This window comes from Nycticebus coucang, chromosome 20, assembly GCF_027406575.1.
Source record: "Nycticebus coucang isolate mNycCou1 chromosome 20, mNycCou1.pri, whole genome shotgun sequence".
NCBI lineage: Eukaryota > Metazoa > Chordata > Mammalia > Primates > Lorisidae > Nycticebus > Nycticebus coucang.
Genome location: NC_069799.1, coordinates 32,869,225 through 32,896,580, shown reverse-complemented (window position 1 = coordinate 32,896,580; position 27,356 = coordinate 32,869,225). Strand labels below are relative to the sequence as shown.

General features: G+C 42.6%; 1 pseudogene; it reads left to right on the top strand.

Moving 5' to 3' along the window:
- The first annotated feature begins 267 nt into the window (after nucleotides 1-267).
- LOC128572576 (tropomyosin alpha-3 chain-like) lies at nucleotides 268-27,236 on the top strand (annotated as a pseudogene).
- Nucleotides 27,237-27,356: the final 120 nt, after the last annotated feature.

Sequence of the window (27,356 nt, the reverse complement as noted above, 5' to 3'; positions counted from 1 at the left end):
AAACAAATAGGTAAAGAATCAGCTTTGCCTGTAAAATTAATTAAAGCTGCAGCATGATGTCTAGATTCTGAATCAGCTAAACCTCCTAGACGGAGGGAGTCATTAGAAAGAATTTTTATGGGGTCTGGATCTAGCCAGCCCACTGGGTGTAGCAGTGGAGGGTTAGGAACATAAGACCAATAAGCAGCACTTTCTACTTTAGGAGTAGAGATTAATGATAAAAATGCAACAAAGTACATTGTAGGGGTTAAAGGATTATTTTGAGACATGAGAAGTCGGTTAGCTTGTTTCACCAGGCCGCGGATCTGTGTCCATGTGATCTTGGAGGGTTTCGGTGACACTTCCACAGTTGTCCTCATCTGTGCAGATAGAATTTTCATTCGCCGCAGGCGTTGTCGTCTGCGTTGGGGTCTCCGGAGGAGCCGGTTTGATGAGCCGGTCCGGGATCCAGATAGGGGAGTCGGCATCCTGAGGAAAGACACAAGCATAGCCTCGTCCCGAGGTTAATAATATATCAGGGCCTTTTCATTGGCCTGATAATAAATCTTTCCAGAGTACTTTAGGAAGTTTGGCAGTTGATTGCGGTTGCCAGTGAGATAGGGCAGGAGTTAGATTACTAGAATTAACATTAAGATGGTTTAGAACAAATAAAGCATGTGTTAAAATATGATGAGGAGAAAAATATTTATGAGCCTTTTGTAGGCGTTCAATCTGTAATTTTAATATTTGATTAGTTCTTTCTACAATCCCCTGACCCTGAGGATTATAAGGAATCCCCGTAGAATGAGAAATTTTCCACTGTATACAAAATTGTTCAAATGCTCGAGAGGTATAAGCTGGAGCATTATCTGTTTTTAGTTGAAGAGGGACACCTAGCTGCTGAAAGCAGTAAAACAGGTGTTGTACAACATCTTTGTAGGCCTCGCCAGATCTTGCAGAGGCACAGATAAAATGAGAAAAAGTATCAACAGTAACATGTACATATTGTAATTTTCCAAAACTAGACACATGTGTTACATCCATTTGCCATAACACATTGGGGCGTAGACCCCGGGGATTAACACCAAATTTTAAAGGATGATGAGTAATAGGACAGGCTTTACACTTTAATATTATTTGTCTTGTCTGTTCTCTAGTAATTTGAAACATTTTTCTCAATGCGTTAGCATTTTGATGATGTAAGGCATGGCTTTTTTCAGCTTCAGTCACTGATGCCACCACGGTACGTGTTAATAAATCTGCGGTGGCATTTCCTTGGGCCAAAGGGCCAGGTAAATTAGTGTGTCCTCTTATGTGACCAATATAAAATTGATTATTCCTTTGTTGAATTAAAGTTTGTAGTTTCTTTAACAAAGGTAAAATAGTTGAGGTTCCTGTTAAAAGAGCAGTTTCAAGGGCTGGAAAAAGGGAAGCAATATACTTAGAGTCTGTGTATAAGTTAAATTTTTGTTTGAAATTATTAAAGGCTGAGATTAAAGCCCACAATTCTGTCTGTTGAGCAGAGGCTTGAGTTACTTCCTTAACAAGTGGAGACAGGCCTGGACTGAAAACCACAGCTTTTCCTGTAGAGGAACCATCTGTGAATAAAGTTATTGCATCAGACAGTGGCTGTCTGGAACACATAAGAGGAAATATAAGTGAAACTGTTTTTGTGAATTCAATTAAAGGATGTTTGGGATAATGATATAAAATTTGACCGGCGTAGCCTTGTAGGGCTAATACCCAGTCATCATTATTTTGAAACAGTTGTTCTACTTGGATTTTATTATAAGCAGTTACAATTACATGAGGATCTTTACCAAATAATTCTCGTGATCTTTTTTTTCCTTTGTCTATCAGTAATGAAACTAAGTACGGATAATCTGCAACAATTTTTGCTTGAACATGTGGTAAATGAATCCATTCTAAAATACCTTCCTGCCACAAGCAGGCTGTAGGAGTATATTCAGTAGAAAAAATAAGTAGAGACCATGGATTTTGATAATTAATTTGTTTAACCCTAGCTTGGGTTAAAGCCTGTTCAACAACTTCTAAAGCCTGCAAGGCTTCTGGAGTTAAATGTCTAGGGGAACGGGGATTGGAGTCCCCCTGTAAGATAGCAAACAAAGGACTAAGGGTTCCCGTAGTAATCTTCAGAAAAGGCCGAATCCAATTTATTTCTCCCAGTAATTTTTGATAATCATTAAGAGTTTGTAACTTGTCTCTTCGTATTTGCACTTTTTGTGGTGTGATGTAATCAGAATGAATCCATTGTCCCAGATAACTTAATGGTTTATCTCTTTGAATTTTTTCTGGGGCAATTACTAAACCAAATTTAGTTAACTGTTCTATAGCCTTTTCTAGCACTAGCTGCACCTGTGATAGCTCAGGATGAGCTAGTAAGATATCATCCATATAATGAATTATGTAAGCACTAGGAAATTGCTTCCGTAGTGCTGCTAATGCAGCTGACACAAATTTTTGACATAAGGTAGGGCTGTTTTTCATGCCCTGTGGTAAAGTTTTCCATTGATATCGTTTAAATGGTTCCCGTAGGTTTAGAGAAGGAACACTGAAGGCAAAACGAGGGCAGTCATCAGGATGTAAATTAATAGTAAAAAAGCAGTCTTGTAAATCAATAATTATAAGTGATCATTGTTCAGGTACTGCTACAGGAGATGGGAGCCCAGGTTGAAGGGAGCCCATGTCTTCTATAATGGCATTTACTGCTCTTAAATCTTGTAAAAGTCTCCATTTGCCAGATTTTTTCTTAATGACAAACACAGGAGTGTTCCATGGACTAGTGGATTCTTCTAAATGTCCTTTATCTAATTGTTCTTGTACTAAAATTTGTAATGCCTGTAACTTTTCTGTTGTTAGGGGCCACTGACTAACCCACACAGGAACATCTGTTAACCATTTTATTTTACAGGCATAATTTTCTGCAGTGGCCCCTATGAAAAACACTGATCGTTCAGCTGATCACCTGTAACTAGTTTCATGTCCATAACATGTAAAAGGTCTCGTCCCCACAGAGTATAGGGTAGAGAGGGTAACACATAAGGTTGAAAGTAAATTTTCTTATCCTTATATTCACATAATAAGTGGGATGTGCTTCGCATAACACCAGAGACAGAACCTAAACCAACTAATGAAGACCCGGTCCGATGGACCGGCCAGGATTTTGGCCAGTCAGAAGCTGCAATGCAAGTTACATCAGCTCCTGTGTCCATTAGTCCTTTAATAGGTCTGCCCTCAACTTTCATTTTTAGCATTGGTCTATCATATAAATCATGTATGAGAGCTACACAGTCCTGATCAGTGAATCCAAATTGACCCTCTCCCCTGGCATCATGTAAGTGATAGGTGGGAAGTGGTATATATGGCAACAACAATAACTGAGCAATTCTTTGTCCCTTATGAATTTGTGTAGTTTCTACTAAAGATTTTACCATGACTTTAATTGTATTTTCAGTATCAGAATCAATTACTCCTGGAATAACTTCAAAATGTTTGGTGTAATTAGAACTACGACCTAAAATAACACCAACTGTGCCCGGTAATAACTTTCCTTTAACACCAGTAGGAATAAGAGTAACACCATCATACTTAGATATAATTACATCTTTAGAGCTGGCAAGATCTAGGCCTGCACTGCCAGGAGTTCCTCGTGGGAGATCATGAATTGTCCATTCTGGCGGTATACAATTAGTGGTAGATGTAGGTTTTAAAATAGGTTGTACCGTAGTGGGCACAGTTATTTCTCCCTTGGGGTCGGGGCTGGGAGAATGCCCCTCATCTAGTTTTTTGACCTGTTGCTATTATTAGCATTTGCACCCTTGTCAGACAAGGGGGTTCCATCTTTATGAAACTTAGATTTACATTCATTTCTCCAGTGCCTGCCCTTCTTACAACGAGGGCATGGTCCCGGGGGTAGCCCACGAGACTTACTATTATTATTATTAGCACCGGTGGATTTCTTACAATCCTTTTGTATATGACCTGGCTTCCCACAGTTATAGCAAGTGGGTAAATCATGTGGGGGGTTACACCCAAAACATGTATTACTGGGGTCTCTATCAAAGGCACTTTTAACATATGAACTAAATTTCTGACCCCGCATAGCTGCAGCAAACGCCATTCCTTGTACGATTGCTGGTGAGGCATCCATGCATGCTTTAATATAATCTTGTAAGGTACCTGTTTTTCTGAGTGGACGTATTAAGTCCTGACACAGCGTATTTGCATTTTCCCAAGCTAGCTGCTTGAGTAATAATGTTGTGCCCTCAGATGGCGGGAGCATTCTATTAATAGCTTCTTCCAGGCGGGAAATAAAGTCAGGATACGGTTCCTCCATACCCTGCTTTATGCCTGCTAAAGTTGTGCCCTTGGTTCCTGGGGGAGGTAGTCTGCGCCAGGCAGAAACTGCATTGTGGTTAATTATTTCTAAAATTTGCCGGGGCAGTTTAAGTTGATTCTCAGTGGTGGCGAATTCATCTGTTCCTAAAAGCATGGACAGCGTGGGGTGTGCCTTTTTACCCACATGTCGGTTAATGCTTTCTCTGCATCTATCTTCATACTCCGTTCTCCATAAAATATAATCTCCTGGAGAAAGTGTGGCCTTGGCTGTTTGTTGCCAATCATACGGAGTGAGCCACTGGCTACTAATTGATTCCACAATTTGTAAAGTATAGGGGGCAGAAGCTCCCGATGTACGGACAGCTTGTTGCAATTCTTTAAGTGTCTTTAACGACAGAGGTTCCCAGGTGGGTGGTGCCCTTTCCTCAGTAGGAAAGTGCACCGGGAAAGCGAAAGTAAAATCTCCTTGTTGACGGGCTTCTCGCGCCGCCGCTTGAAAGCCTGCGGGCGGCGGGGGGAGACAAGGAGGCACACGGGGAAGTGGAGCCCGCAAAGTTGGCCTGGATGTAGTCATAGGAATACGAGCCGCCGGATAAGCTCGGCGAGGGTGAATACAATCATCCATTCTGTCCCTCTCATCTGGTTTAGTAAATTCATCTACCACATCCCACTCGTCACTGTCAGAAGAATTATCAACCGGCGGGAGTGGCGGTAGAATGTCCTTAAGCGTTGGTGCCGAGGGAATTACGCTCTCAGCATTTAATGCCGGCTCAGGATCTTTAAGAGCCTCTGGGGAAACCTTATCGTAAATGGGTGCCACCTTAGTTTCAGGGCTTCCAGCCTCCGAATCAGTTTCTCTTATAAATGCTTCTAAGAAGGTATTGTCAGCCAAAAGTTCTCTAACCTGTAACCACAAAGGAAAAGCCTGTGGGGGCAAAACCTGCTCCCCATGCTCCTGCATGTAATTCCGCATCTCGCGCCCCACTCTCTTCCAGTCGGAGAGAGAAAGAGAGCCTTCCTCCAGAAACCAAGGACTAACCAACTTTATGAAATGCATAAGCTCCTCCAACCGCTTGAGAGACACATGAAAACCATTTTTCTTTAATAAACGCTGTATCATGACACTGAGCATGTGTTCCTCTTTTACCAATGCATGCCCCATGTCTGCCTGCGGATTACTCACACTTAACCGGTCAGCCTTTACCGGCGGGACTCGAGCTCCCTGGTGAGAGTCGCCTTCAATCTGAAAAGAGAGGAAAGAAAGAAAAAGAAAGATCACCTGTCCTTCAGGTCCCTGTTCGAGGGCGCCAGCTGTCGCAGACCGCCAGTCGAATGAGTCTCAGTCCGAGGGCTTTTAGGGTGAACGTTACAGGTGGATTGGAAGGTCGACGCAGGGTGATTTGACAGACTACTACACACCACGAGTGATGAGGAAAGTAGCTGCACTTTATTGATTTTTAAGTCTGGTATTTATACATTTTCTTTCCAGGGTTAAAACAATGTAATCATTATTTTGCTTATGCTTGTAAATTATCTTTGTGCTTCCAATTATCTTTGTGTCTCCATATGTGGTTTTTCATGCACTATATATTTTCAAGGTTTTGCTCTTTGGAGGGAGGTGGTTTATTTTTTCAAGGTTTTTGTTCTAGGGAAGTGATTTCATTAGTAACACCTGGTTGCTTCCCCTTATCTAGGAATGTCAAGGCTTGTAACTTCTCTTAGTTCTGTAATTGTTCTCAGTTTCTTATGATCTCTTTTAAAAACAGCTGAACATATTCTTTTATGTATAATACTTGACTACTACTATATATTTTTACTCTAATTAGTAACTATATTTTGATTTATAGTTAATTGCTTGTTAAACATTAAAACTACTCTATTGATTTGTGTTACATATGAAAATTAGTGAAGTAAGACATTTTTCTAAGTAAAGTTTTACTAATTAGTGAAGTCAGATGTTTTTCTAAGTAGAGTTTTACTGCAGGAGGTGTCATGTTGGAACATCTTGTTTGCCGTGCCTGCATTCTCTCGATGTACTATTTCAATTCACTGACATTTATGGTGGGGACGTGCTGTTGTACAGGCTCTCTTGGAGCCACTGAGTCCGGCACAGCCATACTTGCTGTGTTTAATTGTGGATCAGTAAGTCACTGTGTTTATTCTTAGTTTCTCAAGACAATCAGGCAATAAACAGGCATTCAACTCACCAAGCAGGTTTCAAACACGTTTCAGGGTAAAGGTCCTTTAGGCTTTTATGCCGTACCTCATGAGTTCTTACGTTCACTAAAAGGCATGCTAGGCAACTTATGCGCTGCTGTCGCAAGCCAGGGGGACTGGGGGCAACGCTCCGGGGAGCACTCACCGCCTTACCACAGTTTTTACAACGCGGACAGAGCCATCCCACCACGGCCAGATGCCGGGGGTGCGGCAATACAGTGAGCAAAAATTAGTGGGGTTCCAAGAAGAAACCTCAATATTTTGGTTACGTAACTCTTCACAACACTACAAAGCATGGGACATAAACATAAGACGTGTGATCACTGTGACTGCACAGGGCAGGTTGGGTGTGAAATCTAGGTTTCTGAAGGTAGCTGAAGTCTGATAAGTACATTCGTAACCTTAGGGGAATAGTTACCCCCACTAATTAATCCAACCTTCCAGGCTTGGAGTTTCCAAACTGAATCCTGGTGAGCACAACACCAGCTTCTCCTCCCACTCTGGCCTGCACCAAGGAGAAGAGACCTTAGGGCTGAGCTGGGTAACCAGGAATGTAGACCCAGGAGAAATGGCAGGTAAAGGCTGTTCTGGCCCTGCTCCCAGGCAGGACTCAGCACCTGGGTGTGGGCCCGGCACATCACAGGGTTCCTTCTTCTTTAACTTCTAGAAGACACACTAGGGCCGCACCTATGGCTCAATGGAGTAGGGCGCTGGCCCCATATGCTGGAGGTGGCAGGTTCAAACCCAGCCCCAGCCAAAAACTGCAAAAAAAAGAAAAAAAAATAGAAGACACACTGCTCTAACTCATAGACTGTTAGGAAAATATAATGGTGTCATCAATAAGACTGACATACAGCCAGGGAATGGCAGCTTATGCCTGTAATCCTAACCGTCTCAGAGGCTGAAATGGGTAGATTCTTGAGCTCAAGAGTTCGAGACCAGCCTGAGCAAGAGCGAGACCTCATCTCTAAAAAAAAAAAAAAAAAAAAATAGTTAGGCATTGTGTCAAACACCTGTAATCCTCACATTCTTGGGACACTGAGGTAAGAGGATCTCTTGAGTCCAAGAGTTTGAGGTTGCTGTACATATGACATCACGGTACTCTACCAAGGGCAACAAAGTGAGACTGTCTTAAAAAAAAAAAAAAAAGGTACCACCCACATAGACAATCTTGCACAAATATTTTGGGCAGCTTTACTATCCATACTTGGAGGGACATTTAGGGAATTCTCTTCCCAATTCTAATGCAAAACTGTCTAGTGAGAAACCTCAACATTTACTATTATAATGTACAGGATAAAATTTTTTTATTGCAAAGGGATGAGTAGTATGTTATACATTTTTATTAAAATACATTTTTCTTTATTTAAGCATTATGATAGACATGCCCACTTTCATATAAGTGGAAACATTTATATACTAAAACCCATCACAAGTACTACCAATCAAGATGCTTCCAAAATGTTTATCATCTTGCCTTTACTTGTAAAAACCAACATCAGCCATCCTAGTCATATTTTAAAGTAAACATAACAGATAGCATGATTTAGTTTGTAGTATTTCACTAACTATATCTAATAATTTCAATTTTTTTTTTAATTTTTGAGACAGAGTCTCACTTTGTCACCCTTGGTAGAGGCATGGCATCATGGCTCATAGGAACCTCAAACTCTTGGGCTGAAGCAATTCTGTTGCCTCGGCCTCCAAAGTTGCTGGGGCTACAGGCGCCCACCACAACACCTGGCTATTTATTTTTTTCCAATGGTAAGATAGGACTTTTATTAGAAGTTAGAATGGAATACAGAATCAGTAAAAAGCACCAGGGTTTCTGGAAGGGGGAAAGAACTGAAGAACTCCCTAGGAGTCTCCACATGGGCTCTCTAGGGGTCTTAAGTCTAGAGGATTACATAATTTTTTTTTTTCTTTTTGAGACAGAGCCTCAGGCTGTTGCCCTGGGTGGATAGCTGTGGCATCACAGTTCACAGAAACCTCCAACTCCTGGGCTCAAGCGATTCTCCTGCCTCCTCCTCCCAAGTAGCAGGGACTACAGGCACGGGCCACAATGCCTGGCTATTTTTTGGTTACAGCCATCATTGTTGTTTGGTGGGCCCGGTTGGATTCGAACCCTCCAGCTCAGGTGTATATGGCTGGCGCCTTAGCTGCTTGAACCACAGGCGCCGAGCCCACAATATATATATATATATATATTTTTAAAGATAGAGTTTTTCACTTGCTCAGGCAGATCTCAACTCCTGATCTCAAGCAATCCGCCAGCCTTGGCCTCCCAGAGTGCTGGGATTACAGGTGTGAGCCACTGCTCTTGGCCGATTTCAAAAATTCTTATGGAAAGCACTGTTTTCATACCTAACAAAAACAAATAATTCCATTTTTTTCTTGTTGAGAGTTACTCTGTTCATCCTTGTTAGAGCACTGTGGTGTCAGAGCTCACAGCAACCTCAAACTCTTGACCTTAAGCTATCCTATCTCAGCCTAATAGCTGTGACTATAGGTGTGCACCACTAGTCCAGGTGAGTTTTCTTTTTTTTCGTAGAGACACAGTTTCACTTTACTGCCCTCAGTAGAGTGCCATGGCATCACACAGCTCACAGCAACCTTGAACTCCTGGGCTTAATCGATTCTCTTGCCTCAGCCTCCCGAGTAGCTGGGACTACAGGTGCCCGCCACAACACCCGGCTATTTTTTGTTTGCAGTTCGGCCGGGACCAGGTTTGAACCTGCCACCCTCGGTATATGGGGTCGGCGCCTTACGGACTGAGCCACAGGTGCCGCCCCCGGTGAGTTTTCTTTAATTTTTGGTGGAGACAGGGTCTCACTCTTGCTTTGCTGGACTTCTAAGCTCAGGCAATCCACCAGCCTTAGCCTCCCACAGTTCTAGGATTACAGGTATGAGCCACTGTGCCCAACTTAAGTAATTCCTTTACTTAAAATTAAGACATATGGGGGTGGTGCCTGTGGCTCAAAGGAGTAGGGCGCCAGCCCCACATGCTGGAAGTGGTGGGTTCAAACATAGCCCCGGCCAAAAACTGAAAAAAAAAAAAAAAATTAAGATATGTGACTGAAATTTCTTTTTTTTTTTTTTGAGACACAGTCTCAACCTTTCGCCCTGGGTAGAGTGCTGTGGCATCACATCTCACAGCAACCTCAAACTCTTGGGCTTAAGCTATTCTCTTGCCTCAGCCTTCCAAATAGCTGAGACTACAGGTGCCCACCACAAGGCCCAGCTATTTTGTTGTCGTTGTTGCAGTTGTTGTTTAGCTGTCCCTGGCTGGGTTTGAACTGTCCAGCCTCAGTGTATGTGGCTGATGCCCTACCTGCCCTACCTACAGGTGCGACATTTGACTGAAATTCTACACTTCTACAACCATAGAAGTTGCATGATCCACTTAATGCATTACATTAAAAAAAATTAGCCTAGGGCGGCGCCTGTGGCTCAGTGAGTAGGGCGCCGGCCCCATATGCCCAGGGTGGCGGGTTCAAACACAGCCCCGGCCAAACTGCAACAAAAAAATAGCCAGGCGTTGTGGCGGCGCCTGTAGTCCCAGCTGCTCTGGAGGCTGAGGCAAGAGAATCGCGTAAGCCCAAGAGTTAGAGGTTGCTGTGAGCCGTATGACACCATGGCACTCTACCCGAGGGCGGTACAGTGAGACCCTGTCTCTACATAAAAAAAAAAATTAGCCTAGAAATTTAAATTTAAATTTAATCGTTTTGACAATCCTCATTGTTTCAGTAATTTGCCATTTGTGGGGTGAACAACATGGAACCCCCCCTTCTTGGTTTGTCAACATTAGTTTGGTTGTACAATTCAAATGAAGATAATAGTTCACAATTAATCAAGTCATTTGTTATTGTGCTAGTAAATGTGAACTTGTTGGTCTAGGCAAGATAAACATTAAGCCATGACTAATATTAAAAAGGTTTGATTGTCAGATTGTATTTAGTATAAGAAAATATAAATGAGCTGGAAGCTGCAATATTTAGAAGACATAATTAAAGTTAAATGGGGTCATGATAATGAAACTCTAATCCAATAGGACCAGTTGTTTTAGGAAGGGGAAGTTACATAGAGATCTGTGTGTGCAGTGAAGTTCATGGAAAAATGGCTGGGCCTGGTGGGTCATGCCTGTAATTATAGTACTCTGAGAGGCTATGGTAAGAGAATTACAGGAGCTCTTCAGTTCAAGACAAAAGCTTGAGTGGTAGTAAAACCTAATCTGTACTAAGATAAAAAAAAAAAAAATTACCTCTGGGACGTGGTTCACACCTCTAGTTTCACATATTTTGGGGGTTGAGGCCAGAGGATTGTTTGAGCCCAGAAGTCTGAGGTTTCTGGGAGCTAGTCTGATGCCATGGCACTCTAGTATAGGTGAGAATGAGGCTGTGTTTCAAAAAAAAAAAAAAGGAAAAGAAAAGAAAACTTTTTTGACAGGTGATGAATTGTGGATTGTGGAGATGTTCTTTTCCCAGGAGTCTCTATATCAAATCATTTCTAACTTGTAAGGATATACACTTTGGGTTCTTTTTTTTAAAGACAGAGTCTCACTCTATTGCCCTGGGTAGAGTGCCATGACATCACAGCTAACAGAAACCTCAACCTTTTGTGCTTAATCCATCTTCTTGCTTCAGCCTCCTAAGTAGTTGAGACTACAGGTGCCCATCACAATGCCCAGATAATTTTTCTATTATTTTATTTTATTGAGACAGGGTCTCACTATGTTGCCTTTGGTAGAGTGTCGTGGCTTCACAGCTCACATCAACCTCCAACTCTTGGGCTTAAGCGATTCTCTTGCCTCAGCCTCCCAACTAGGTGGGACTACACGCACCTGCCACAATCTCAAAATCTTTTTTTGTTGCATTAGTCATTGTTGTTTAGTAGGCCCAGGCTTAGTTCCAACCCGCCAGCCTGGGTGTATATGGATAGCGCCCTACCTACTCAGCTATGGGTGCCGCCTTCTATTTTGTTTTTTTTTTAATAGAGACTGGGTCTGAATAAAAACAAAGAAGAGAGAAAGAGAAGAACCACATTCATAGGCAAGGTAAGGGATTGGACTCTTCATACTGTGTCTGGAAGGATGGTGGAAGTCAGGAATAGTGAGTGTGTGTCTTTGGAAGTGTTTCATTCTGAGATTGGAAATGGAAAATGGCTTATAGCCATCAGGGGGCTTTAAGGAATGTAGCAGTGATACCCTGGATGAGTATTCTTCCTCTTTACTTTGATAAATCTGAACAGTTTCAGCTAACAGAATAACTCACAAATATGCCCCCAGGGTAGACTATGGGCTCTGGGCTTCATGACAAGGCAGTCTTCTAGTGTTGCTTTTGCACCAGGATCAGACCCCAGTGCATATGAAAAAGAGAATTAAAAAGAAAAATAATGGCCCGGTGCCTATAGCTCAATGGTTAGGGTGCCAGCCACATATACCAGGGATAGTGGGATCTAAACTGGCCAGGTCCTGCTACACAGCAATGACAATTGCAACAACAACAACAAAATAGCCAGGCACTGTGGCGGGCACCTGTAGTCCCAGCTGCTTGGGAGGCTGGGGCAAGAGAATCACTTAAGCCCAATGGTTTGAGGCTGTTGTGAACTGTGACGCCACAGCACTCTACCAAGGGTGACAAACCGAGTCTCTGTCTCAAAATAATAAAAAAAAAAATAAAAATAAGGTCAAAGCCAGAAACAGCACTGTTAGACCAGATAAGATTTGATTTTTCCAGGTGACAGGGTAGGGATTAACACAGTATTCCCTGGCAAGGGAACTGGGAGCTCTTTGACACTGGGAGCACTCAGACTCTGGACTCTGGGAAAAGGAGAATTAACATTTGTTGACAACTGCTGCTCCTAATTATCCAGGATAGACGAGGGCTTCTGAGGTGTTCACATAGAGGCACTCAGTCAAACACTCATTTTATCCTCAAAATACAATTTCAGCTCAGATGGGGGAATTCCAGAAAAAAGAAAATCATTTCCATGGTCAATTCCAAGATAAAGCAGCAGGTAGAATTTTGCTTCTTTGTACCCAAAGTAGACAAAGACAAACACATAACTTTTAAAGAGGTTTGGGAGAAAGTGGGTTTCTCCATGGTGAGAGGATTTTAGCATCCTGCACTCAGCGTGGTGGGGGAGGATCAGCCTTCTGGAGAATGACAGGCTCAGGGAGTAAAAGAGATAAATGAGATTCACCTGACGGTGCCTGAGAACATTCCAGACTGAGCAACTGAGCAACCCCGGAAACAGTTCTGGTGAGTCTCTCACTCACGTGATTCCTGCACAGAGAACTGTCTACAAGATGAGCACAGATTGATTTTGGAAAAGAAACTAAAGGTCTCTGATATTATACACAGAGGTGACACAGAGAGGATCTGTTATGCCTATGGTAAGGGTCCCTTAAGGGCCCATACTGGGCACAAAAATTCTAGATTGCAGTTCCGAGTGGCCCAGATTTCAGGATCAAATGGCCCAGTTTGCAGTTCCCCAAAGATCATCTGTTGTGCTGTCATGAAAGAATGGTGACCTCCCTCAATGCTATGTCTGAGACCATTTATCAAGTCATAGCCTGATTGTGGTCACAACAGATATGTTTTCTCCTAATCTGGGAGCAGCTCTCTGAGCTCAGCTGGCTACAGGAGCCTGTGAACACAGCAGTGCAGACCTATGCCATGGCCACCCAAGTGGCCTTTGTCTTCTTTGCTGAGGGCTGTTCCTCTACATTGCCTGATCCTAGAGATCTGAAACATACAGCTCCTCCCAGGAAAAACCTGGGCATACCCCATCCCTGGAGAGGAGGTCACAGCCTGTCAGTGGAGAAGATGAGACTTGAGCTGGGGGATCCCTGACCCTATTCAGCAGAGGATGCAGCTCTGGGTGCAAGGTCAAAGACCTGATACTTCTCACATTTTTCCAGATGACCAGCTTCACAATTGTGGACACACACTTAAAAAATGACAGGAGTAGTGGAAGTCTTAGTAAAAGAATTCGAACAAAATAATCAGAAAGATGAAGTCCGTCTGTCCTTGAGGATTAGGATGACTGACAAATTTTATATTAATGTAACATAATTGATGTCCACTGGTTGTTTTATGAGAGTCATGACATTCTTTTTATTTAAAAGCATATGAGGGGGGCAGAGCATGATGGCACACAGGACAGACGTGTAGCCCACCTCTCCCAAGCCACCAGGTGAGAGGAAAGGCAGTCTGGACCTTCCCTGTATGTGGATTATTGGAGTGCACAGACAGCTGGAGACGCCCAGCGAACTGGCGGTTTGCTATATATGAGGGGTAATTTAAAAATCACAGACTCTGTTGTAGAGATTCATCCCTGCTGTGCCGTGCCGGCCAGCAGGCCCCTTCCCCACGGAGGTCAGCAGCTTGTAAATGCTGACAAAATCCAATTGACAAGTAATTAATCCTGAACTGAGGGAGGCATCGGAAAGGAGAGCCACACAAAACCACAGGGAGCTGGGCAAACTGTTGGACAATTGAAGGGAAGGGATCCTGCCCGGGAAACAGACATTTTGAACTACCCAAAAGGGCGGGCACCTTTCCCCCAGGTGTTGGAGGGGGCTGGCGGTTCAGGCTGCCCAGCGAACTGGCGGACGCCCATGAAAAACTCTGAACCATAAAACTCAGAATAAATCCCCCAAGCGCTCCAACCACGGGAACGGCTTGAAGGCTAGGACCCGGCTTTGGCTTCTGGAGCCACGGAGCTAATGAAGCCGTGGACGGGCTTTGGCTGCTGAAGCCCCGGGAACCAGCTACAGGAGATACCGCGCGAACTCAGCACCACTCCCCTTATGGCCGATTGCAGTCGCCAGCTTGCGGGGGAACATGGGAGCAGAGTGGAGGGACTTAGGAAGCGTGGACACCTGCACTGTGTGGGAGGGTCAATCGCAAGTGTGCCAAGGTTGCACAATTCTTAGGTGACAAACTTTTACAGAAACTCCAAAATGGAGATCGGCCCTGGAAGGTGGTAACCATGGTAACGGTATAAACTGTGAACCAGGTGTAAGTCTCGAAACCACTCACAGCGCTGCCTGGTGTCCAGAAAGTATATTGCAGTTGAATATATTCCTACGAAAGTGGATCCCTACAGCAGACATATAGACATTTATAGATATACTTCGACCACAAGAATATTCTTGCAGTTGGTGCCTTTTTTTTGTTTTGTTTTGTTTTGTTTTTTTCGTTTTCCTGGGGGTTTTTTAGGGTTTTTTTGCTGTTGTTTTCTTTTTGTCTGATTTTTCCTCACCATTTTCTTAGAGGAGATTTCGATAATTTTTTATTATTACATTTTATATAGATATATTTTTTATTTCTATGTCTTCTAATTTTAATTTCTTCTTTCTTCTCACTTAACATTCCTTCTAACACCACTTTTTTCTCTTTTTTTCCTTTCTTTCAATTATTTTACGATTATCACTATTTTTATTGCAGTTGTTCTTATATTGCTGTTGTCGTGGCTATTGCTTGTATGTTCATGTGTTTCCATCTGTCTCTGTATGTATGGGCCCATGTGCCTGGTAAACTTTGTATCTGTTTATTTGTTCATTTGGTCTCAATGAGCTTGGTGTTACGACCTGTAACCCTGAGCTCCTAACACCCCCCTCCACTCTCACTCCCTGATCTGGAGACCTGCCCCCTCAGGAGTCCAGATTCTTGGCTGAACTCTCAAGAGGTGTAGACAGGACCTGGACAGCAGCTGGCCAGTGCTGACTCTGAAGCAAAGGAGCAAGAAGACAACAGTCGGCTGAGAGGGAATTACACTGGAGCGGTGGTGCCCCGAGGTGCAGAGCAACAGCCGTCTTCAGCAATAACAAGGCCCACCCCCAGATATCCCATAGCCTCTCCTCCTGTCTTCCTGTGCAACCAGATGAGGCCGAGCATCTTCTCAGATGGCAACCACCATGGAACAGTCCTGGGACTGAAACACAGGCCCCGTGAGTAAAGGGTTTTCCTGAGATGGTACCGACCTGGGTGGAACATGGGGACTAGAAAACACACCCGCAGAGCCGGGAAACTCCTAGGGTGGGGCTGATCCAGAGAACAGCTCTACTGAGCCTAAGATGCACCTGGCCCTTAGGGGATAACCAGCCTATAGACAAAGGAGGCCAAGAGGCTACAGCCAACAACTGATTGTGCTGCGAATACACACCTGCAGATCTAAAGACAGGGCCTGAGACACAGGTTCTGGGAACTCAGATCAGCCTGTCCTCTGCAGAGGAATCTGGCAAGGTCAGAAACAAACTCCCACAGGGTTGTACCCTTCACCCAGTAACATAAAGTAAGTGTGGGGCTGGAACTGAGTGAACACCTCCAGCCTCCATCAAGTGCCCGAGGTTGACAGGCCACACCACACCCTACTGGATAAAGACAGAGAATAGTGGTCTAGTCAAGCAGACACTGACTACCCTGTGACTTAGGCAGGTGAAAACCCCTGGAGTATCTGCTTACTGCAGACAACTGACTGGGTCACAGCCCTGTGGGGCTAGCAGAGACTGGGTGTGACAGAGCTGCAAGGTGGGGAAGGAGGCATCAATCTTCCCAGACTGATCTATTTACTGGTGGCTCTTCCTGACTCCATGCAACACTGGAGCAAGCCATTTTAGAGCAGTCACCAGACCCTTGTGACCCAGTTCCCAGGGACCTCTTGAACTCTCCCACCCGAGGAAGCTGCTGACTGAGACATTTGACTTGGACCTTTTGAACTGAGTCACTCACCTGGGGACTATCCAGGTGGTGCCCTGGGTGTGTGGTTATAGGAGGGTTTGATATTCCTTTTCCATTTGTTGCCTGTGGTGGGTGGGGTGACTTAATTGCTGGTTTTTCTCCACAGCTGAGACTTCAACCCAGAGTAACTATTTCACTAGGGTCACATAGAAACCAGCTGAAAACAAGTCAGAACCACTTAGCCCCTCTACACCAAACAGGGCCCCAGTTTCTCAGGCCACAGCACTGAACGGGTCCTCGACAAAACACCAGAGGAAAATCAAAGGGAGTAAAACAATCATGGGGTGGAATCAGCGGAAAAACACTGGTAACATGAATAAACAGAATAGAACAACCCCCCCAAGGAAAAATACGGCATATGTAATTGAAGATCCCATTCACAAACAACTGGCTGAGATGTCAGAAATCGAATTCAGAATTTGGATGGCAAACAAGATTAACAAAATGGAATTAGGAATTCATGGAGAAATTCAAAAGCTGTCTCCAGAATTTAATGAATTTAAAGACAAAGCCACGAAAGACTTAGACACACTGAAACAAGAATTTGCAGCCTCAAAGATATGAAAAAAACAGTGGAATCCCTTAGCAACAGAATGGACCAAGCAGAAGAAAGGATCTCCGACATCGAAGATAAAGCCTTTGAACGCTCCCAAACTCTCAAAGAGGAAGAGAAATGGAGAGCAAAAATGGATCACTCACTCAGAGAGCTCTGGGATAACTCGAAGAAGACACATATCCGTCTCATAGGAATTCCTGAAACAGATGAAGTGGCCTCACTGGGCGCAGAGGCCCTTCTGCAGGAAATTGTGAAAGACAATTTTCCAGACATGCCTAGAGAACCTGAAATTCAGACAGCAGATAGCTTCAGAACCCCAGCACGACTCAACCCCAATAAGACATCTCCCAGGCATATCATAATTAACTTCACTAAAGTTAATATGAAGGAGAAAATTCTCAAAGCTGCCAGGAGAGAGAAATCTATTACCTTCAAAGGGAAGAACATTAGAATGACTGCAGATCTCTCTGCTGAAACTTTTCAAGCCAGAAGAGGGTGGTCATCAACGTTTAATCTCCTCAAGCAAAATAACTTTCCACCCCGGATCTTGTACCCAGCTAAACTGAGTTTCGTTTACGATGGAGAAATTAAATACTTTAATGACATACATATGCTAAAGAAATTTGCCATAACTGAACCAGCTCTTCAGGATATTCTCAGACCTATCCTCCATAATAACCAACCCAATCCTCTACTACAAAAGTAAACTCACTCAGAAACTTCTGATCAAACTCTAACTTCCACAATGGCAAAAGGATTAAAAATGCCCACTGGACTTTCAAAAAACTCAATACCCCAAATTTCACCAAACTTATCGATGCTCTCCATTAATGTGAATGGCTTAAACTGCCCTCTAAAGAGACATAGGTTAGCTGACTGGATACAAAAACTCAGGCCAGACATTTGTTGCATACAAGAGTCACATCTTAACTTGAAAGACAAATACAGACTCAGGGTGAAAGGATGGTCATCCATATTTCAGGCAAATGGTAACCAGAAAAAAGCAGGAGTTGCAATTTTATTTGCAGACACAATAGGCTTTAAACCAACAAAAGTAACGAAGGACAAAAATGGTCACTTCATATTTGTTAAGGGTAAGACTCAATATGCTGAGATTTCAATTATTAATATCTATGCACCCAACCAGAATGCACCTCAATTTTATAAGAGAAACTCTAACAGACATGAGCAACTTGATTTCCTCCAACTCTATAATAGTCGGAGATTTTAACACTCTTTGGCAGTGCTGGATCGATCCTCCAACAAAAAGCTGAGTAAAGAAATTCTAGATTTAAATCTAACCATCCAGCATTTAGATTTAGCTGACATCTACAGAACATTTCATCCCAATAAACTGAATACACATACTTCTTATCAGCCCATGGAACTTACTCCAGAATCGATCACATCTTAGGTCACAAGTCTAATCTCAGCAAATTTAAAGGAATAGAAATTATTCCATGCATCTTCTCGGACCATCATGGATTGAAACTTGAGATGAGGGTGGCGCCTGTGGCTCAGTCGGGGGGCGCCAGCCCCATGTACCGAGGGTGGCGGGTTCAGACCCGGCCCCGGCCAAACTGTAACCAAGGGATGGCCGGGCGTTGTGGCAGGCGCCTGTAGTCCCAGCTACTCGGGAGGCTGAGGCGCGAGAATCGCTTGAGCCCAGGAGTTGGAGGTTGCTGTGAGCTGTGTGACGCCATGGCACTCTACCGAGTGCCATAAGGTGAGACTCTGTCTCTACAAAAAAAAACAACTTGAGATGAGTAACAACAGGAATCTTCATACACATACAGAAACATGGAAGTTAAATAACCTTATGCTGAATGATAGCTGGGTCAGAGATGAGATCAAGAAGGAAATTGCCAAATTTCTGGAACAAAACGACAATGAAGACACGAACAATCAGAACCTCTGGGACACAGCAAAGGCAGTTCTAAGAAGGAAATTTATAGCACTGAAAGCCTTCCTCAGGAGAACGGAAAAAGAGGAAGTAAGCAACTTAATGGGACATCTCAAGAGACTGGAAATGGAAGAACAATTCAACCCCAAATCCAGTAAAAGAAAAGAAATAACCAAAATCAGACCAGAACTAAATGAAACTGAAAATAAAAGAATAATACAACAGATCCATAAATCAAAAAGCTGGTTTTTTGAAAAGGTCAACAAAATAGATAAACTTTTGGCCAACCGAATCAGGAAAAAAAGAGTAAAATCTCTAATCTCATCAATCAGAGATAACAAAGGCGAAATAACAACAGACTCCTCAGAAATACAAAAAATCCTTAATGAATATTACAAGAAACTTTACTCTCAGAAATACGAAAATCTGAAGGAAATCGACCGTTACTTACAAACACATCACCTTCCAAGACTTAATCAAAAACAAGTGGAAATGTTGAACAGGCCCATATCAAGTTCAGAAATATCATCAACCATACAAAATCTCCCCAAAAATAAAAGCCCGGGACCAGATGGTTTCACGTCAGAATTCTACCAAACCTTTAAAGAGGAATTAGTACCTATACTACTCAACCTGTTCCAAAAGGTAGAAAAAGAAGGAAGACTACCCAACACATTCTATGAAGCAAACATCACCCTGATCCCCAAATCAGGAAAAGATCCAACGAGAAAAGAAAATTATAGACCCATATCACTAATGAATATAGATGCAAAAATATTCAACAAGATTCTAACAAACAGAATCCAGCAACATATTAAACAAAACATAAATCATGACCAAGTCGGTATTATCCCAGGGTCTGAAGGCTGGTTCAGTATATGTAAATCTATAAATGTAATCTAGCACATAAACAAATTAAAAAACAAAGACCATATGATTCTCTCAATCGATGCAGGAAAAGCTTTTGATAACATCCAACATCCATTCATGATTAGAACACTTAAGAAAATTGGTATAAAAGAGACATTTCTTAAACTGATAGAGGCCATCTACAGCAAACCCACAGCCAATATCATATTGAATGGAGTTAAATTGGAACCATTTCCACTTAGATCTGGAACCAGACAAGGCTGCCCATTGTCTCCATTGCTCTTTAACATTGTAATGGAAGTTTTAGCCACCACAATTAGGGAAGAAAAGGCGATCAACGGTATCCACATACAGTCAGAAGAGATCAAACTTTCACTCTTAGGAGATGATATGATTGTATATCTGGAAAATACTAGGGACTCTACTACAAAACTCTTAGAAGTGATTAAGGAATACAGCAGTGTCTCAGGTTACAAAATCAACATTCATAAATCGGTAGCCTTTATATATACCAACAATAGTCAAGTTGAAAAAACAATTAAGGACTCTATCCCATTCACAGTAGTGCCAAAGAAGATGAAATACTTGGGAGTTTATCTAACAAAGGACATGAAAGATCTATATAAAGAGAACTTTGAAACTCTAAGAAAAGAGATAGCTGAGAATGTTAACAAGTGGAAAAATATACCATGCTCATGGTTGGGAAGAATCAACATTGTTTAAATGTCCATACTACCCAAAGCAATATATAATTTCAACGCAATCCCCATTAAGGCTCCACTGTCATACTTTAAAGATCTTGAAAAAATAATACTTGGTTTTATATGGAATCAGAAAAAACCTCGAATAGCCAAGACATTACTCAAAAATAAAAACAAAGCAGGAGGAATCACGCTACCAGACCTCAGACTATACTAGAAATCGATAGTGGTCAAAACAGCATGGTACTGGCACAAAAACAGAGAAGTAGATGTCTGGAACAGAATAGAGAACCAACAGATGAATCCAGCTACTTACCGTTATTTAATCTTTGACAAGCTAATTAAAAACATTCAGTGGGGAAAAGATTCCCTATTTAACAAATGGTGCTGAGTGAACTGGCTGGCAACCTGTAGAAGACTGAAACTGGACCCACACCTCTCACCATTAACCAAGATAGACTCTCACTGGATTAAAGATTTCAACCTAAGACATGAAACTATAAAAATACTAGAAGAGAGTGTAGGGAAAACCCTTGAAGAAATTGGGTTGGGCGAGTTTTTTATGAGAAGGACCCCCCGGGCAATTGAAGCTGCTTCAAAAATACACTATTGGGACTTGATCAAACTAAAAAGCTTCTGCACAGCCAAGAACACAGTAAGTAAAGAAAGCAAACAGCCCTCAGAATGGGAGAAGATATTTACAGGTTATGTCTCCGACAAAGGTTTAATAACCAGAATCCACAGAGAACTCAAACGCATTAGCAAGAAAAGAACAAGGGATCCCATTGCAGGCTGGGCAAGGGACTTGAAGAGAAACTTCTCTGAAGAAGACAGGCGCATGGCCTTCACACATATGAAAAAATGCTCATCATCTTTAATCATCAGAGAAATGCAAATCAAAACTACTTTGAGATATCATCTAACTCCAGTGAGACGAGCCTATGTCACAAAATCCCAAGACCACACATGTTGGCGTGGATGTGGAGAAAAGGGAACACTTTTGCACTGCTGGTGGGAATGCAAATTAATACATTCCTTTTGGAAAGAGATATGGAGAACACTTAGAGATGTAAAAATAGATCTGCCATTCAATCCTGTAATCCCCCTACTGGGCATATACCCAGAAGACCAAAAATCACACCATAACAAAGATATTTGTATCAGAATATTTATTGCAGCCCTATTCATAATTGCTAAGTCATGGAAAAAGCCCAAGTGCCCATCGATCCACGAATGGATCAATAAATTGTGGTATATGTACACCATGGAATATTATGCAGCCTTAAAGCAAGATGGAGACTTTACCTCTTTCATGTTTGCATGGATGGAACTGGAACATATTCTTCTTAGTGAAGTGTCTCAAAAATGGGAGAGAGAGTACCCAATGTACTCACCCTTATTATGAAACTAATGTAGGACCTTCACATGAAAGCTATATCCCAGTGATAACCTAAGAATAGGGAGAAAGGGGAAAGGGAGGGGAGGGAGGGGGATTAATGGGATTATACCTGCGGTGCATCTTACAAGGGTATATGTGAATCCTAGTAAATGAGGAATGTAAAGGTCTTAGCAAAATAACTAAGAAAATGCTACAAAATCTATGTTAACTAATGTGATGAAAATGTGTCAAACGATCTATTAACCAAGTGTATGGTGCCCCACGATCATACCAATGTACACAGCTATGGTTTAATAAAAATAAATAAAAAAAAATAAAAGCATATGAGGGTTTAATTGTTCATACATTTCTGTATACCATAGGAAGCAGCAAAGTGAATACATGTTGTTATTCTCGTTCCCTAATACAGAAAATGATGGAGATCTTTACTCTTCCACTCTCACTACATGAAGCACTGTTATCCACTAACCTTTGATAGCACATTCTAGGGAGAAATGTTTACATTTTTTCTGTCTTAAGAAACCGTGGTGAAATCATGTTATTGTCATTTACATTTTCTTCTTACAAATTTCTCATAAGGTATATTAAATGCTTATTGATAATATGCATTCCCTCTATAATTTTATTTTTTTATTGTTGTTGTTGAGACAGAGTCCCTGAGCAGAGTGCAATGGCGTCATAGCTCACTGCAACCTCAGACTAGGTGCTGTGGGCATCCTGCTGCCTCAGCTTCCGGAGGCCACTGGGTTTACAGCTGCTCACCTAGGTGCCCAGCTGGATTTTTCATTTTTTTAGGAATCAGGGCCTCACTCTCACTCGGGCAAGTCTTAAACTCCTAAGCTCAAGCAATTCTTCCTCCTCAGCTTCCCACGGTACGACAGGTGTAAGCCCCCTCGACCAACCCCTCTATAATTTTAATATTGGTTACTAACAAAAGAAATTCTCTACCTTGTTAATGATATTTGCCTAGTTTTAAGCTTTTTTATTTATTTTGGTTGATCTTATTTTATTATAGGATATTAAACCTAATTATTTATTGCCATTTGTGTGACATTTATTGTGTATATTTCTTTGAGATAGAGTCTCACTCTGTCACCCTGGCTAGAGTGCCATGGCATCATGATAGCTCACAGCAACCTCAAACAGTTGAGCTAGGGCAATTCTTTTTCCACACCCTCCTGAGTAGCTGAGAATACAGGGGTATGTCACCAGCCTTGGGTAGTTTTTCTATTTTCAGTAGAGACAGGGTTTCCTTCTGCTGGCTAGTCAGAAACTCCTGAGCTCAAGCAATCTCTTGCCTCTGCCTCCCAGAGTGCTAGAATTACAGGTGGGAGCCTCTGTGCCAGGCCACATTTGTTCTATTTTATTTACACATTTTTATAGGCATTTGACACTGGGATTATCCAATATTTATAAGTGTACTAAATTTTGATGTAGGAAAAATAATAGCACATGGCTTTCTTTTGTACTTTGCCAAATAATTTCCAGATTACAGAGCATGAGATAAACATTAATGGTTTTGAGTATTTAAATTTAGGTAATTTTGCATTTTATACAATAACATTTGTTGTAACTGCATGTGTGGGTTACAGGTCTGATGTCTCTTCACTTCTTCATCCTCACTTTGAGTTTACCAAACCCACAGCTCTCCTTGTAGTTGTAAGATAGCATTTTATCATTCCGGTAGATGAGAATAATTTAATGATGATAAACAAGATGTCAGTTTAAAATCAGAACATTTCTTCAAATACAAGCTACATGTGCAATACAATTTTTAGTTTACATGTTATAGTTGTGTTGGGACATGAAGTTTAACAGTAAGAATTGATGAGCTACTAATAGAGAGCAGGCCTGAGAATTTATGAAATAGGCTTCAGTTCTGATCTCAAACTGCCATAGATATCAATTAACTACATCTTGGAAAATAGTAATTAAAAGAACAATAGAGAATGATATAACCTATTCTTATAAAAATATGTCCATTTATAAATTCATAGGAATTATCCAGAAGAATAAACACTAACTCTTTTTTTTTGTAGAGACTCTGGCCCTGGGTAGAGTGCCATGGCATCACACACCTCACAGCAACCTCCAACTCCTGGGCTTAAGCGATTCTGTTGCCTCAGCCTCCCAAGTAGCTGGGACTACAGGCACCCGCCACAACGCCAGCTATTTTTTGGTTGCAGTTCAGCTGGGGCCGTGTTTGAACCCGCCACCCTCGGTATATGGGGTCGGCGCCTTACCAACTGAGCCACAGGCACCGCCCAACACTAACTCTTAACAGAGTCATCTATGAATAAAGTGACATTTGAGAAAAGGGGAGATTATCTCCTCATGAAAATCTATGTAATTTGCCTTTTTTATGGTAGACTCTGCTACATACCTCATTCCTAAATATCACTATATTCATATTCAAAGTACTCCCCTTGGGAAGCTATATCCTGATGCCAGTGCCTAATGTACTCTTCCAAGTGATTTTGGAATTCTTTTATTCCTTTGAATTCCATCAAAGCTGTTGTTGTATTACACTTGATATTCTCAATATCACTACTTGTCTATTTTTTCCCAATATTTCCTTTATCTTCAGACAACAAAAATGTCATTGGGGGCCATATCAGGGGAGTAAAGAAGGTTTTCCAATACAGTTACTTTTGTTCACTGGCTAACTACTCCCTCACAGACAATGTCATATAAACTGGTACACTGTCATGATGTTAGACCCAAGAGTTGGTAACCAAGATTTTCAGATGAGATTGTTCTAATTCTTGGCTCGGCACCTCTACCTCAAGCAGCTAAGGTGCCAGCCACATACACCAGAGCTGGCAGGTTCAAATCCAGCCTGGGTCTACCAAAACAACAATAACAACTATAACCAAAAAAATAGCCAGGCGTTGTGGTGGGCACCTGTGGTCTCAGCTACTTGGGAGGCTTAGACAAGAGAATTGGAGGTTGGAGGTTGTTGTGAGCTGTGACGCCAGGGCACTATACCCAGGGTGACAGCTTGAGGCTCTGTCTCAAAAGAAAAAAAAGAAAACCCACAAAACACCATCCAAGAACAAAAATAAACATCACCCAGCAAGACACCAACACATGTGAATGAAAACACAACTGTGAGGCCCTGATACACCAAGATTAGAAAACCTTGCAGAGTTGTTTGAACGCTGCTGCCACTGGAAGTGCACGGTGGCAGATCTCAAATGAATTTTTTTTTTTTTTCTTGTAGAGACAGAGTCTCACTTTATGGCCCTCGGTAGAGTGCCATGGCATCATACAGCTCACAGCAACCTCCAACTCCTTTGCTTAAGCGATTCTCTTGCCTCAGCTTCCCGAGTAGGTGGGACTACAGGCGCCGGCCACAACGCCCAGCTATTTTTTGGTTGCAGTTCAGCCGGGGCTGGGTTTGAACCCACCACCCTCAGTATATGTGGCCGGCGCCTTACCAACTGAGCCACAGGTGCCGCCCTGAAATGAATTTCTTTACAATGAGAAAAAGATTAAAAAGTAAGAGTTATTACCATTTGGTATTTGGGTAACAAATTGACTTTCATCTGTATTTGTAGCATTTCTTATTTTCACAGCACAAATTTGTGAAAGCCAAGGAAAAAAATTAAGGCAGAAAAGTCACTGCTGCAAAACATGAGATGATGAGTGGCGCCTGTGGCTCAAAGGAGTAGGGCACTGGCCCCATATACCAGAGGTGGTGTGTTCAAACCCAGCCCCGGCCAAAAACTGCAATAAATAAATAAATACATACATAAATAAAAAATAAAAAAAAATGAGATGATTATCTTTATAGGATAAGAAACATTCTTGGTGAAAACTAGTCAGAAACCCACCACTGCTCCAGCTCACTTGATAAACCTAACATCTGCAAAGGGGAATCAGAGGACAGAGAAAGCCAAGGATTACTTCTCTCTTTCACCAAACTCGTATTTGTGCAAGTTTCCTATTATGAAGTACAAAATGGACTGAAAATGGAGCGTGTATCCCTGGGGATACAGGCAGAGGGACACCAAGTAGAACACAAAGTAATTGTATATTAAAGATACAATTTCAAAAGAATATAAGGGTTAGGTACCATCAGATGAGAATCCAATACTACTTCATTTACTACCCTTAGGTCTTGGACAGTAAGTAGTCATCTGTTCCAGGCTTTTCAATGAAAACTATAGGGGTGTTATATGAAGATTGGTAGGGCCTTATGGGCCCATACCCCATAAAGTTGTCCATCAAAGGGACTATGTCTATTAATGCTTCATGTTTAAAAGGGTATAGGCTTTTTGTGGTGGTTGAGCTTCAGATTGAAAGTAGACCTCAGATGAAGTGGTCCTGGGGACTTTCCTAGGGATACCCTCTTCCCAGACAGAAAAGTTTACCTGGGTGTTGATTTCTTCTGGCCATTTGTCCTTATCCTTCCTGCGCAAGATCCAAGGTCCGCAGCAGCAGGCCGATGATGCAGAGGACAGAGCCAAGTGTCTCCAGCGGAAAGTGGAGGGAGAAAGGTGGACCCGGAAGCAGGCCAAGGCTGAGGTGGGCTCCTGGAACCGCAGGATCCAGCTGGTTGAAGAGGAGCTGGATCGTGCCCAAGAGCGCCTAGCCACTGTCCTGCAAAAGTTGGAGGAAGCAGAAAAAGCTGCTGACAAGAGTGAGAGGGGTATGAAGGTTATTGAAAACCGGGCCGTAAAAGATGAAGAGAAGATGGAACTGCAGGGAATCCAGCTCGAAGAAGCGAAACATATTGCAGAAGAGGCAGATAGGAAATATCGAGAGGTGGCCCTTAAGTTGGTCATTATTGAAGGAGACTTAGAACGCACAGAGGAATAAGCCGAGCTGGTGGAGTCCCGGTGCCGAGAGATGGATGAGCAGATCAGACTGATGGACCAGAACCTCAGGTGTCTGAACACTGCTGAAGAAAATTATTCTCAAGGGCGGCACCTGTGGCTCGGTCAGTAAGGCGCCGGCCCCATATACCGAGGGTGACGGGTTCAAACCCGGCCCCGGCCAAACTGCAAGAAAAAAATAGCCGGGCGTTGTGGCGGGCGCCTGTTGTCCCAGCTGCTCGGGAGGCTGAGGCAAGAGAATCGCCTAAGCCCAGGAGTTGGAGGTTGCTGTGAGCTGTGTGACACCGTGGCACTCTACCGTGGGCCATAAAGTGAGACTCCGTCTCTACAAAAAAGAAAGAAAAGTATTCTCAAAAAGAAGACAAATATGAGGAAGAGATAAAGATTCTTACTGATAAACTCAAGGAGGCAGAGACCCGTGCTGAGTCTGCTGAGAGATCGGTAGCCAAGATGGAAAAGACAATCGATGATTTGGAAGATAAACTGAAATGTACCAAAGAGGAGCATCTCTGTACACAAAGGATGCTGGACCGGACTCTGCTTGACCTGAATGACTAGAACATCCCAGTCCCCCCTGCGCCACTTCTCCCTCTGACCCTGACTCCTCCTGAGGCCAGCCTGCCTGAAGCTGACCTTTAAACTGAGGGCTGATCTTTAATTGGAAGGCTGCTTTCTCCTTTCTCCGCCCCCTCCATCTCCTACCCACCACACTGCCATGTCTTTTTTGGCAAACTATCTCTGTCTCTTCCTAGAAATTCCAGCTGGGCTAGAGGCTGAGCATCCTC